Genomic DNA, 13,726 nt, shown 5'->3' on the forward strand with positions numbered 1-13,726 from the left:
CCCAAGACGATCCAGTCCAGGAGACGCTGCTGGAGGAGGGGTAGAGAGGTCCGCAGATCCGGTGTCTTCTTTTCCCTGGACGCGATGTGTGGGCGGGATGACATGCCGCCCCTGTAATCTGGCCACACCCTCGGGATCAATGGACAGCCTATGGCCGCTTGTACCTCCCCTGTGCTTGCGTGGTTTTCCCCCCAAACACATACCTTGCGTTGGTGGTGCAGTGGTGAGCATAGCTGCCTATCCAGCAGCTGACCCGGGTTCGATTCCTGGCCAACGCAATTTTCAAGATGGCTGCCTCGCCTGCGAAGTGCTTTTAGTCCCCCGGGAGAGAAGTGCTATACAAATGAAATGTTGAGGATATATTAGCGAAGGAATAAAATTTAAACCAAAACGAATGAAGCAAATGTGTTGTATGATTGTATGTTCTTAAACACTTCTGAATAATTTATTTCTTGCGCAAGGATATTATTTTGTATTCTCATTTTCAGCCAGTAGGTGGAGCACTCGGATCCTTTTCAGGTATTTTTTTCGGCTATCCTTAGCAATCTGGATGAAAAAAAAGCCTGCTGCTTACTGTATACATTGCTCAATAGCTCTCTCTGACACTAGCAGGGGTGGACTGACAACTCATGGGGCCCCCGGGCAATAGGGGATCATGGGGCCCCTGTGTCCTTGCCCAAACTCAAGAAGCCTATGAAAAAGGTACCAGAGGCATCTCATGGGGCCCCCTACTGACCCCGGGCCCTCGGGCAGTGCCCGAGTTTCCAAATGGTCAGTCCGCCCCTGGACACTAGTCATTTATGTCATCCTTACACTAATGGCCCCTTCCTGTTCCAACAAGACATTTTGGACAATTTCATGCTCCCAGCTTTGTGGGAGGAGTTTGGGGATGGCCCCTTCCTGTTCCAACATGACTGCCCACCAGTGCACAAAGCAAGGTCCATAAAGACATGGAGGAGCCAGTTTGGGGTGGAGGAACTTGACTGTCCTGCACAGAGTCCTGACCTCAACCCCATAGAACACCTTTGTGATGAATTAGAGCGCAGACTGTGAGCCAGGCCTCCTCCCCCGACATCAGTGCCTGACCTGACAAATGTGCTTCTGGAAGAATGGTCCAACCTTCCCATAGACACCCTCCTAAACCTTGTGGACGGCCTTCCCAGAAGAGTTGAAGCTGTTATAGGTGCAAAGGGCGGGGCCAACTCAATATTGAACCCTACGGACTAAGACTGGGGGGCCATTAAAGGTCATGTGCGTGGAAAGGGCGGGGCCAACTCAATATTGAACCCTACGGACTAAGACTGGGGGGACCATTAAAGGTCATGTGTGTGGAAAGGCCGGCGGCCCAATACTTTTGGCAATATTCGTATGTATTAGGTCCCCACAATCTCTACTACACTTAGGGTGATCAATCAAGAACCTGCGCCCCTTTATATCAGTTGTCCCTAACAGAGTCCCTCCTTATATCAGGAGTTCTTCTCAGAGCTCCACCTTACATCAAGGCTCCTATAAGAGTCCCTCCTTACATCAGGTGTCCTCACCAGAGTGTCCCTTATATAAAATATCCATATCAGGGTGCCCCCTTACATCAATTGTCCACATCAGAGTGCCCCCTTACATCAATTTCCCCCATCGGAGTGCCCCCTTACATCAATTTCCCCCATCAGAGTGCCCCCTTACATCAATTTCCCCCATCAGAGTGCCCCCTTACATCAATTTCCCCCATCAGGGTGCCCCCTTACATCAATTGTCCACATCAGAGTGCCCCCTTACATCAATTGTCCACATCAGAGTGCCCCCTTACATCAATTTACCCCATCAGAGTGCCCCCTTACATCAATTTACCCCATCAGAGTACCCCCTTACATCAATTTATATAGTTCTATAGTTACACTGTATTTAGATAGGGGAGGGGTTGTATAGTTTTATACAGAGGTGGGGGAGGTGTTCTATAGATACACTTTATAGAGATTGGGGGAGGGGTTGTATAGTTGTTCTGTATACAGATGGGGGAGGAGTTGTATAGTTCTATACAGAGGTGGGGGAGGTGTTCTGTATCATCCTATTAGAGGACACTATCTCTGTCAGTGTCTCTGGGAATGTCAGGACCTATAAAGCAGAATTCCCCTCCAGGACACAACATCCGGGGACTCCTCCCCCTCCTGGGTCATGTGGTAATGCTGAGATTAGTAGTTCCTCAGCAGTCCGGTGGGAGTTGTTAGCCCCGCCCCTCACTCTGGTCCCGGTTGGGCTCCCTCCTCCTTGCTGAGCCATGATTGGATGTCTGCTCACACCCGCCTCCATTCCCATCCCCCCACTTCCTTGTTTACATAATTAATCACTAACAGGAAAGGCGGAGACAGGAAGTCACGAGACCGGAAGTGACCTCACCATTTGCCCGCAGACATCTTTGTGGAGGGCTGGTGCTGCTTCCTTCGCCTCCAACGTCTCATAAATAGTCATTTAACTCAGTTTGTGGAGTCGGCAGTAATGTGTGTCCCACAGAGAACCCGGCGGGAGAGAATACCAGGGGGCTGGCACTGCTGACCTGGGAAGAGAGGGCGATGGGGAGAGCAGGGCATGTTGGGACATGTAGTCCATACATAGAGATTCCTCCATAGAGGTTTATGGGGATATAGGGGGCATGCTGGGACATGTAGACAATACACAGAGAGCCCTCCATTGGTCTATGGGGATAGGGGGCATGCTGGGACTACATACAGAGAATCCTCCACAGAGGTGTATGGGGGAAAGCGGAGTATACTGGGACATGTAGTCCATATGTACAGAATCCTACATAGAGGTCTATAGGGATAGGGGGCATGCTGGGACATGTAGCCCATACACAGAGTCATCCATATAGGTTTATGGTTATAGAGGGCATGCTGGGACATGTAGTCCATACACAGAGAGTCCTCCATCGGTCTATGGGGATATAGGGAGCATGCTGGGACATGTAATCCATACACAGAGAGCCCTCCATCGGTCTATGGGGATAGGGGGCATGCTGGGACATGTAGTCCGTACACAGAGAGCCCTCTAGGGTGAAATCTGCACAGAGAAAGATGAAATAATAGGCCGCAGTGTTCACAATAAACATTACAACTAAAAAAAATAAATAAATAAAATGAAATAAATAGATGAACAATCCTCTGCTCTGTATACAACATTCTCCTAGATCTGATCATCTTTATTGCATCCAATAGGAAATATTCCAGATATTCCATATATAGTGCTGAGTTCTATAGGATGTCATTATAAGGAATGAATAGGATCCTATCCAGCTCTGCTGATGGTAAAATAAATGTATATAATAATAGGAGGCGCCTTCCTCTACTCACTTCAAGAACTCATTATATAACCAAAATAACCCAGTGATTCCAAGAATGTGTCGCTGGCCCTTTAAGATGTTGTTTTTGTAAACACTCTCGCTCGCCCTTTCCCTCTCTCTCTCTCTCTCTCGCCCTTTCCCTCTCTCTCTCTTGCCCTTTCCCTCTCTCTCTCTCGCTCGCCCTTTCCCTCTCTCTCTCTTGCCCTTTCCCTCTCTCTTGCTCTTTCCCTCTCTCTCTCTCTCTCTCGCTCGCCCTTTCCCTCTCTCTCTCACTGTGATCACATGACCAGATTTGACCTTTCCGCGCAGCAGTGCAGAGGCTCTCAGTTTGAGTTTCTTCTTGTCAGAGTCAAGACGCTTTTTTAAAAGCTCCTGATAAGTTCTCATTCTATTACAAGATATTTAATCTCTATTGATTGGTATTGAGTATCCACTGATACCCTTCAATCAATAGCGATCAGCAAAAGCTGTTTAACAGTTTTTTTTTAAATCTTGTACTAATTTAGTGTCAGTTTGCCATCTATTTAAAAATGAGCCAGCAGATCCTCACCGTGTTTCTTACCCTGCTGTTTGCATGGGGAGGAAAAAGATACGTCCCCGACCACTCTTCAAAGATCCCAATACAACTGAATCAGGAGATCAATACAGTGCAGCATATGGAAGAATTCATCAAAGGAACGCAAAATGACCCCCCAGAGATACGCCTGCTGGTGAAGGAGGAGAGCAAGTCATCAGAGCAGCAAGTGGAGGAAAAGGTCAGAGAAATGGAAGATGACCCCCCAGAGAGCCACAAGCCAGTGAAGGAGAAGAGCATTAAGTCAATGGAAGAGCAAGTTGAGGAATCGGTCAGAGAAGCGGCAAACGAGCCTCCAGAACCCTCCAGCTGGTTTTCATTACTGACCACCACTGCATACTGGTTTCAGATCATACTCCTGATAAGTGCCATCATTCTGAAATACATCCTGCACAGAAACGACCTGGCCCTGAGAGTAGGACAATATTTGATTTTCCAGAAGCTGATTGAACTCATTCAGGAAGGACTGGGCAACTTCAATTTCCAATGGTCCAGCGATGGGGCGGCCTTAGAGAATGGAGACCCATCCCTGTTTATAAATATTGATGCAGAATATTGCAGGTCAAACGCCTTTCACTGGGTTATCTTAATGCTGCTGTTGCTACTCATAATACTGCTCGTAATGCTGCTGGTGCTGACAGTGTACGTATTGCTGATGATGCTGAATGAGCTGTCGTTTAGCCGATTCTCCCCCGCTAGGCGACTTCGTGCTATTTGGTGTCTTTTCAAACCACGAAAGACAGATAATATCACCCTTCCCAGACCCAGCATCACATCTCCAAGGGGTCCCATACATGTTTATGTACAGGATACGCCACCCGAGCCAACAATCCTGCCATCAGGAGCTAGGAATGCTCACAAACAGACTTCACCACGCAAGCCGAAAAGGAACCGCCACGTTGCTTGCCATTGTCCGAGTGATAACATCATTCCAACTTCAAGTGCTTCACCCCAGATGAAGAAGCTCAGGAAAAACCGCACGCTCAGGCGACTCAGTGCATTTTGGAGTCATTTCAAAAAAAAAAAGACTGATGACATCACACCGAGTGATAACTTCACCCCGCCGAGTGATAACATCACCCTTCCCAGACCCAGCATTAAGCCTCCAAGGGGTCCCATACCTGTTTATGTACAGGATACCCCATCCAGGAGAACAATCCTGCCATCAGGAGCTAGGAATGCTCACAAACAGACTCCACCACGCAAGCCGAAAAGGAGCCGCCATGTTGCCTGCCAGTGTCCGAGTGATAACATCATTCCTACATCAAGTGCCTCACCCCAGATGAAGAAGCTCAGGAAAAACCGCATGCTCAGGCGACTCAGTACATTTTGGAGTCTTTTAAAACCAAAAAAGACTGATGACATCACACCGAGTGATAACTTCACCCCGCCGAGTGATAACATCACACCTCCAAGGGGTCCCATACATGTTTACGTACAGGATACGCCACCCCAGCCAACAATCCTGCCATCAAGTGCTAGGAATGCTTACACAGTCTCCACCACTCAAGCCAAAAAGGCGCCGCCATGTTGCCTGCCAGTGTCCGAGAGATAACATCATTCCTACATCAAGTGCTTCACCCCAGGTGAATAAGCTCAGGAAAAACCGCATGCTCAGGCGACCAAAAAAGACTGATGACATCACACCGAGTGATAACTTCACCCCGCCGAGTGATGACATCACCAGACCCAGCATCACACCTCCAAGGGGTCCCATACATGTTTATGTAGAGGATGCGCCACCCGAGCCAACAATCCTGACATCAAGTGCTAGGAATGCTCACACAGTCTCCACCACTCAAGCCAAAAAGGCGCCGCCATGTTGCCTGCCAGTGTCCGAGAGATAACATCACCTTACCAAGGAGTGATAACATCACCTTACCGAGGAGTGATAACATCACCTTACCAAGGAGTGATAACATCTCCTTACCAAGGAGTGATAACATCACCTTACCGAGGAGTGATAACATCTCCTTACCAAGGAGTGATAACATCACCTTACCGAGGAGTGATAACATCACCTTACCGAGGAGTGATAACATCACCTTACCGAGGAGTGATAACATCACCTTACCGAGGAGTGATAACATCACCTTACCGAGGAGTGATAACATCACCTTACCGAGGAGTGATAACATCACCTTACCGAGGAGTGATAACATCACCTTACCGAGGAGTGATAACATCACCTTACCGAGGAGTGATAACATCACCTTACCGAGGAGTGATAACATCACCTTACCGAGGAGTGATAACATCTCCTTACCGAGGAGTGATAACATCACCTTACCGAGGAGTGATAACATCTCCTTACCGAGGAGTGATAACATCTCCTTACCGAGGTGTGATAACATCTCCTTACCGAGGAGTGATAACATCTCCTTACCGAGGAGTGATAACATCTCCTTACCGAGGTGTGATAACATCTCCTTACCAAGGAGTGATAACATCTCCTTACCAAGGAGTGATAACATCTCCTTACCGAGGTGTGATAACATCTCCTTACCAAGGAGTGATAACATCTCCTTACCGAGGAGTGATAACATCTCCTTACCGAGGAGTGATAACATCTCCTTACCAAGGAGTGATAACATCTCCTTACCAAGGAGTGATAACATCTCCTTACCAAGGAGTGATAACATCTCCTTACCAAGGAGTGATAACATCTCCTTACCGAGGAGTGATAACATCTCCTTACCAAGGAGTGATAACATCACCTTACCAAGGAGTGATAACATCACCTTACCGAGGAGTGATAACATCACCTTACCGAGGAGTGATAACATCACCTTACCAAGGAGTGATAACATCACCTTACCAAGGAGTGATAACATCTCCTTACCAAGGAGTGATAACATCTCCTTACCGAGGTGTGATAACATCTCCTTACCAAGGAGTGATAACATCTCCTTACCAAGGAGTGATAACATCTCCTTACCGAGGTGTGATAACATCTCCTTACCGAGGTGTGATAACATCTCCTTACCAAGGAGTGATAACATCTCCTTACCGAGGTGTGATAACATCTCCTTACCAAGGAGTGATAACATCTCCTTACCAAGGAGTGATAACATCTCCTTACCGAGGAGTGATAACATCTCCTTACCAAGGAGTGATAACATCTCCTTACCGAGGAGTGATAACATCACCTTACCGAGGAGTGATAACATCACCTTACCAAGGAGTGATAACATCTCCTTACCAAGGAGTGATAACATCACCTTACCAAGGAGTGATAACATCACCTTACCGAGGAGTGATAACATCTCCTTACCGAGGAGTGATAACATCATTCCATCACCAAGAGCTCAGGAAAAACAACTCAGGCAACTTAAGAATTTTTGGTGTTGTTCAAGGACCAGCTCACTCAATGAATAGACACCTGCCTTTTGACGGAGAACATCTCTTTGGTGCCTCTATAGCAGGGGTCCTCAAACTTTTTAAACAGGGGGCCAGTTCAATGTCCCTCAGACCGTTGGAGGGCCGGACTATAGTTTAAAAAAAAAAAAAAACTATGAACAAATGCGGCCACAGTACAGGAGATGACCAGAGACTGCGGACATACAACGGCGGCGGGAATACTGAGCCGGCCGCTCCATAAGACGCACAGAAATTTCCCCCCAAGTGTGTCTTATGGAGCAAAATATACGGCAAATGCAGGACACCTTGTTGGGTCAGATCTGTGTACAATGTAAAGAGAGAGGGGGGGGGGGGAGAGATAAGGAGGGGGGGGAGAGAAAGAGAAGGGGGGGGAGAGAGAGAAAGAGGAGGGGGGGAGAGAGAGAGGGAGGGGGGAGAGAGAGGAGGGGGGAGAGAGAGAGGAGGAGGAGAGAGAGGGGGGGAGAGGGGGGGAGAGAAAGAGAGGGGGGGGAAGAAAGAGAGAGGAGGGGGGGGAGAGAGAGAAAGAGAGAGGGGGGAGAGAGAAAGAGAGAGGGGGAGGGGGGAGAGAGAGAAAGAGAGAGGGGGGGGAGAAAGAGAGAGGAGGGGGAGAGAGTGAGGAGGAGGGGGAGAGAGTGAGGAGGAGGGGGAGAGAGGGGGGAAAGAGAGAGGCAGGAGATCGATCATCTTTTGCACTTATATAGGGTCTGTGGCCATGATACCCGACATGCAGCGATGGAGTCTCCTCTCTTGCTCCCCCTCTTCATGGTCAGCTCTAGGCTCCGCCCTCCAACCGTGACGGTTGCATGCACTGATCAGAATAGATGGCCGGCTGGCTGCAGAGACGCCGGGTGAGTGGTGCGGGTTCATAAGCCGAGCCCACCCTCCCCTGTTCTAGAATTGCTGATCCCGCCCTCCCGCCCGAGCCCTGCCGAGCTCTCCCGACCTGCCAAACCCTAGTCCCTTGCTTCGCGGCAGATACGCCCCTGCCCGGCGGGCCGGATAAATGTCCTCGGTGGGCCGCATGTGGCCCGCGGGCCGTAGTTTGAGGACCCCTGCTCTATAGTTTGTGTGAAAAAAAAAAAGTGTACAATGCAATGTGGTGGGACTGTCCCAGCAGTGCGACCCCCCTGCAGCATGGGGCCGGGTCGCAGTTGCAATGCCTGTAGGTACGCCCCTGACACATGCCTTGTCTTTGGTGTGGCTGGATCACACCAATGCATTGTGGTAGTGTGCAGGAACCAAAATGAAGTACAGCAGGCTGTACTTTTTCTAGCGTACCGCAGTCACCACATGCTGATAGTCAGAATATACTGATCAGCCCAGCAGCTGATTGGCTGCATGCGCCGATCGAGAAAAAACTTCCAACAAGCCCATTCATGAGATAGATTAACTTTTCATGAGCAAGGACAGCCATAGATGGATTGAAATTCAGCTGGATTCTGAACCAGACGAACTTCAATTCATTTATAGCCAACTTTAGGTCCAATCAAGACAAGGCAAGTGCGGGCGGTGTGCGCTGAAATAAAGTACGGCTGGCCGTGCTCTTTGTCCAGCGCAGCGCAGTCACCTCCCGCTGGCCAATAAAACTTCTTGAAATGTCACTATGTGACACAGAGGCGTAGCTAGGGGGGTACATATGTACACAAGGTACAGGGGCGCAAAAATGAGGCTTACAACCAGGGGCGTATTTGCCGCGAGGCAAACAAGGCGTTTGACTAGGGCCGGACTTTTTAGGGGGGGGGGGGGCGGCGTGGTGCCGCCGCCCCTCCTCTTCCAACGGAAGGGACACTTAGTACAGGGACAGGCAGCAGGCTGCTGTGTCTTACCTGGCTCCGTGTCCCAGTCCCAAGACGATCCAGTCCAGGAGACGCTGCTGGAGGAGGGGTAGAGAGGTCCGCAGATCCGGTGTCTTCTTTTCCCTGGACGCGATGTGTGGGCGGGATGACATGCCGCCCCTTTAATCTGGCCACACCCTCGGGATCACTGGACAGCCTATGGCCGCTTGTACCTCCCCTGTGCTTGCGTGGTTTTCCCCCCAAACACATACCTTGCGTTGGTGGTGCAGTGGTGAGCATAGCTGCCTATCCAGCAGCTGACCCGGGTTCGATTCCTGGCCAACGCAATTTTCAAGATGGCTGCCTCGCCTGCGAAGTGCTTTTAGTCCCCCCGGGAGAGAAGTGCTATACAAATGAAATGTTGAGGATATATTAGCGAAGGAATAAAATTTAAACCAAAACTAATGAAGCAAATGTGTTGTATGATTGTATGTTCTTAAACACTTCTGAATAATTTATTTCTTGCGCAAGGATATTATTTTGTATTCTCATTTTCAGCCAGTAGGTGGAGCACTCGGATCCTTTTCAGGCATTCTTTTCGGCTATCCTTAGCTATGTGGATGAAAAAAAAAGCCTGCTGCTTACTGTATACATCGCTCAATAGCACTCTCTGACACTAGCAGGGGCGGACTGACAACTCATGGGGCCCCCGGGCAATAGGGGATCATGGGGCCCCTGTGTCCTTGCCCAAACTCAAGAAGCCTATGAAAAAAGGTACCAGAGGCATCTCATGGGGCCCCCTACTGACCCCGGGCCCTCGGGCAGTGCCCGAGTTTCCAAATGGTCAGTCCGCCCCTGGACACTAGTCATTGATGTCATCCTTACACTAATGGCCCCTTCCTGTTCCAACAAGACATTTTGGACAATTTCATGCTCCCAACTTTGTGGGAGGAGTTTGGGGATGGCCCCTTCCTGTTCCAACATGACTGCACAGCAGTGCACAAAGCAAGGTCCATAAAGACATGGAGGAGCCAGTTTGGGGTGGAGGAACTTGACTGTCCTGCACAGAGTCCTGACCTCAACCCCATAGAACACCTTTGGGATGAATTAGAGCGGAGACTGCAAGCCAGGCCTCCTCCCCCGACATCAGTGCCTGACCTGACAAATGTGCTTCTGGAAGAATGGTCCAACCTTCCCATAGACACCCTCCTAAACCTTGTGGACGGCCTTCCCAGAAGAGTTGAAGCTGTTATAGCTGCAAAGGGCGGGGCCAACTCAATATTGAACCCTACGGACTAAGACTGGGGGGCCATTAAAGGTCATGTGCGTGGAAAGGGCGGGGCCAACTCAATATTGAACCCTATGGACTAAGACTGGGAGGCCATTACAGGTCATATGCAGGGGGAAAGGGCGGGGCCAACTCAATATTGAACCCTACGGACTAAGACTGGGGGGCCATTACAGGTCATATGCAGGGGGAAAGGGCGGCGCCAACTCAATATTGAACCCTACGGACTAAGACTGGGAGGCCATTACAGGTCATGTGCGGGGGAAAGGGCGGTGCCAACTCAATATTGAACCCTATGGACTAAGACTGGGAGGCCATTACAGGTCATATGCAGGGGGAAAGGGCGGGGCCAACTCAATATTGAACCCTACGGACTAAGACGGGAGGCCATTAAAGGTCATGTGCGTGGAAAGGCCGGCGACCCAATACTTTTGGCAATATTCGTATGTATTAGATCTCCACGATCTCTACTACACTTGGGACAAGCTGGATCCCACAAAAGTCCCATCTCAAACAATTTAACTGGAATACAATTTGGCGGGATATGGCGGTGGGCAGTGATTAGGGTGTAGGTATTGCGTATGGCGGTGATCAGGATATTGGTATGGTGGTGTTTTTCTGCGCACTAGGAAAGGTGACAGGGACTGGCTGCATTGTTTATTGTCTCTACACTGGAGCAGTGATCAGGGACACTGGGGTGGCTGGCACTGTAGTCTCTGAGTGGACATGCACTGTGAGATGCTGCTGTACACTCACAGGCTGCAGCGTCGCTTGTCTCTGCTCTCACAGCCAGAACAGAGAGAAGAGATCTTTACTTTCACTGTTCACCTTTCAGTATATGGTCAGTTTTACAAAAGACATAAAATTAGCATTTTTCTCACCTACTACTGGTACAGGGCAAGGGAAGGACAGAGGAATAGAAAACAAACTTGTTATACTTACCTGCTGTGTGCAGTGATTTTGCACACAGCAGCCCGGATCCTCCTCTTTTTGGGTCCCACGCAGGCTCTCCTGGCCCCTCCTACCTGTCGCGTGCCCCCACAGCAAGCAGCTTGCTATGGGGGTACCCACTGCTGTGTGTCCATTCACACACGGAACCTCGGCTCGGCCCCCTCTCTCTTTTCATTGGCTCACTGGCTGTGACTGACAGCAGTGGGAGCCAATGGGTCCCGCTTCTGTCTCAGTCAATGAGAAGAGGGAGTCCTGGGATAGCTGAGACTCCAGTGAACGTCGCTGGATCAAGAGGGGGCTTAGGTGAGTATTGGGGGGGGTGCTGTACAGATTTTTTACCTTCATGCATAGAATGCATGCAACAGCACAATGGCAGCTGAAGGCATCCAGTGCATCCTTGCAAAGATTCAATCAACTGTACAAATACAGGACAACCCCCCCCCAGCCTAAACTAGCCATTGCAGCAAGGTGCACATGGAAGGGCAATGTACATCACAAAGGATTTCCCAGCACACTTATCAGCCAGCCTGCAAAAAAAAAAAAAAAAAAATTTACCCAGCAGTGGGTTGATAAGGGCAGGTTTGTCAGGAGGGAGCCCACCCCTCCTTAAAGTGTTAACCCCTTCCTGTCCGGACGCTTTCACCCCCCTTCCAGTCCGGACGCTTTCACCCCCCTTCCAGTCCGGACGCTTTCACCCCCTTCCAGTCCGGACGCTTTCACCTCCTTCCAGTCCGGACACTTTTACCCCCCTTCCAGTCCGGACGCTTTCACCTCCTTCCAGTCCGGACACTTTTACCCCCCTTCCTGTCCGGACACTTTCCCCCCCTTCCAGTCCGGACACTTTCCCCCCCTTCCAGTCCGGACACTCTCACCCCCTTCCAGTCCGGACACTTTCCCCCCCTTCCAGTCCGGACACTCTCACCCCCTTCCTGTCCGGACACTTTTACCCCCTTCCTGTCCGGACACTTTTACCCCCTTCCTGTCCGGACACTTTCACCCCCCTTCCTGTCCGGACACTTTCACCCCCCTTCCTGTCCGGACACTTTCCCCCCCTTCCAGTCCGGACACTTTCCCCCCCTTCCAGTCCGGACACTTTCCCCCCCTTCCAGTCCGGACACTCTCACCCCCTTCCAGTCCGGACACTTTCACCCCCTTCCTGTCCGGACACTTTCACCCCCTTCCTGTCCGGACACTTTCACCCCCTTCCTGTCCGGACACTTTCACCCCCTTCCTGTCCGGACACTTTCACCCCCTTCCTGTCTAGGGAAATTTTCAGCTTTTAGCGCTATCACACTTTGAATGACAATTGCGCAGTCATGCAACACTGTACCCAAATGAATTTTTTACCATTTTTTTGAGACAGATAAAGCTTTATTTTGGTGGTATTTATTCACCGCTGGGATTTGTATTTTTTTTGCTATGTAAATGAAATGTCCAAAAATTTTGAAAAAAAGTGTTTTTTTTTATAAAATTTTGCAAATAAATAATATTTCATCATAAATCTTAGCCAAAATTTATTCCGTTATCTTTTTAGTAAAAAAAAAAAAAAATCCAAATTAGTTTATAAGCAAAAATTAAAATTTTTAAACATTTTTATTTTATTTTTTTATATTATTTTTTTACATACTGTCACCCCGGCAGTACAGTGTCACCATGGTGTCACTGTACTACTTGTGGGGGGTGATGAAGATTTTTTTTTTTTTTTTTTTACACTGATTGCTTTTACACCCATATAGGATGTAAAAGCAATCATTTCTCCTTCTCTCTGGCTGCATTCTTGCACTCATTGAAAAGTACTGAGTGAGCGGTGATTGGTCACAGCTTGTCACATGGTACAAGGCTTTTGTGAATAGCCTTGTACCATGTGACCTCTGTGATCATTCACAGATTTCACACGTAGTAAGCAATGATGTCAGAAGTGACATCTTGCTTACTACTTTGCATGTGATCACTGATTGGCCAATCAGTGATCACATGATCGGGACCTCGTACAGAGGTCCCGTCCGACGATCGGTGTTTCACACAGCGGGCACCGGATCGCGGTGCTGTGCGCTCCCAGGGAGCGAGCACAAGCAGGGTGCGGGGAGGCCGTTTATAGACGGCCACCCGACCCTGCAGTGCCACCGTCCGGCCGTTTATATACAACGGCCGGACGGGAGGTGGTTAATAAAGTAAAAAAGAAAAAAAAGAAAAAATTTAAATAACAAACATGTTATACTCACCTGCTCTGTAATGCTTTTGCATAGAGCGGCCTTGTTCCTGGGTCCAACTGAGGCACTTCTGGATCCTCCTCTTCTTTGTGTGTCCCCATAGCAAACCATTTGCTATGGAGGCACACAGTGTCTGCACGCTCCCAAGCTGCGCTCCATAGACTTACACAGCGGGACTTAGCCCCCCACCACCATCACCACTTTCTCCTCACTGCA

The 13,726-nt window shown here is 49.4% G+C and overlaps 2 non-coding genes across 2 annotated transcripts; both read left to right on the forward strand.

The window, feature by feature from the left end:
• The first annotated feature begins 206 nt into the window (after positions 1-206).
• Positions 207-278, forward strand: TRNAD-AUC (transfer RNA aspartic acid (anticodon AUC)). Its single transcript has one exon. It is a non-coding gene; the product is annotated as a tRNA-Asp (tRNA).
• A 9,058-nt stretch (positions 279-9,336) lies between these two features.
• TRNAD-AUC (transfer RNA aspartic acid (anticodon AUC)) lies at positions 9,337-9,408 on the forward strand. The gene has a single exon. It is a non-coding gene; the product is annotated as a tRNA-Asp (tRNA).
• The last annotated feature ends 4,318 nt before the right edge of the window (positions 9,409-13,726 follow it).

Source organism: Staurois parvus, unplaced genomic scaffold, assembly GCF_062004578.1.
Source record: "Staurois parvus isolate SC_StPar_1 unplaced genomic scaffold, SC_StPar_1.0 ptg000116l, whole genome shotgun sequence".
NCBI classification, from domain to species: domain Eukaryota; kingdom Metazoa; phylum Chordata; class Amphibia; order Anura; family Ranidae; genus Staurois; species Staurois parvus.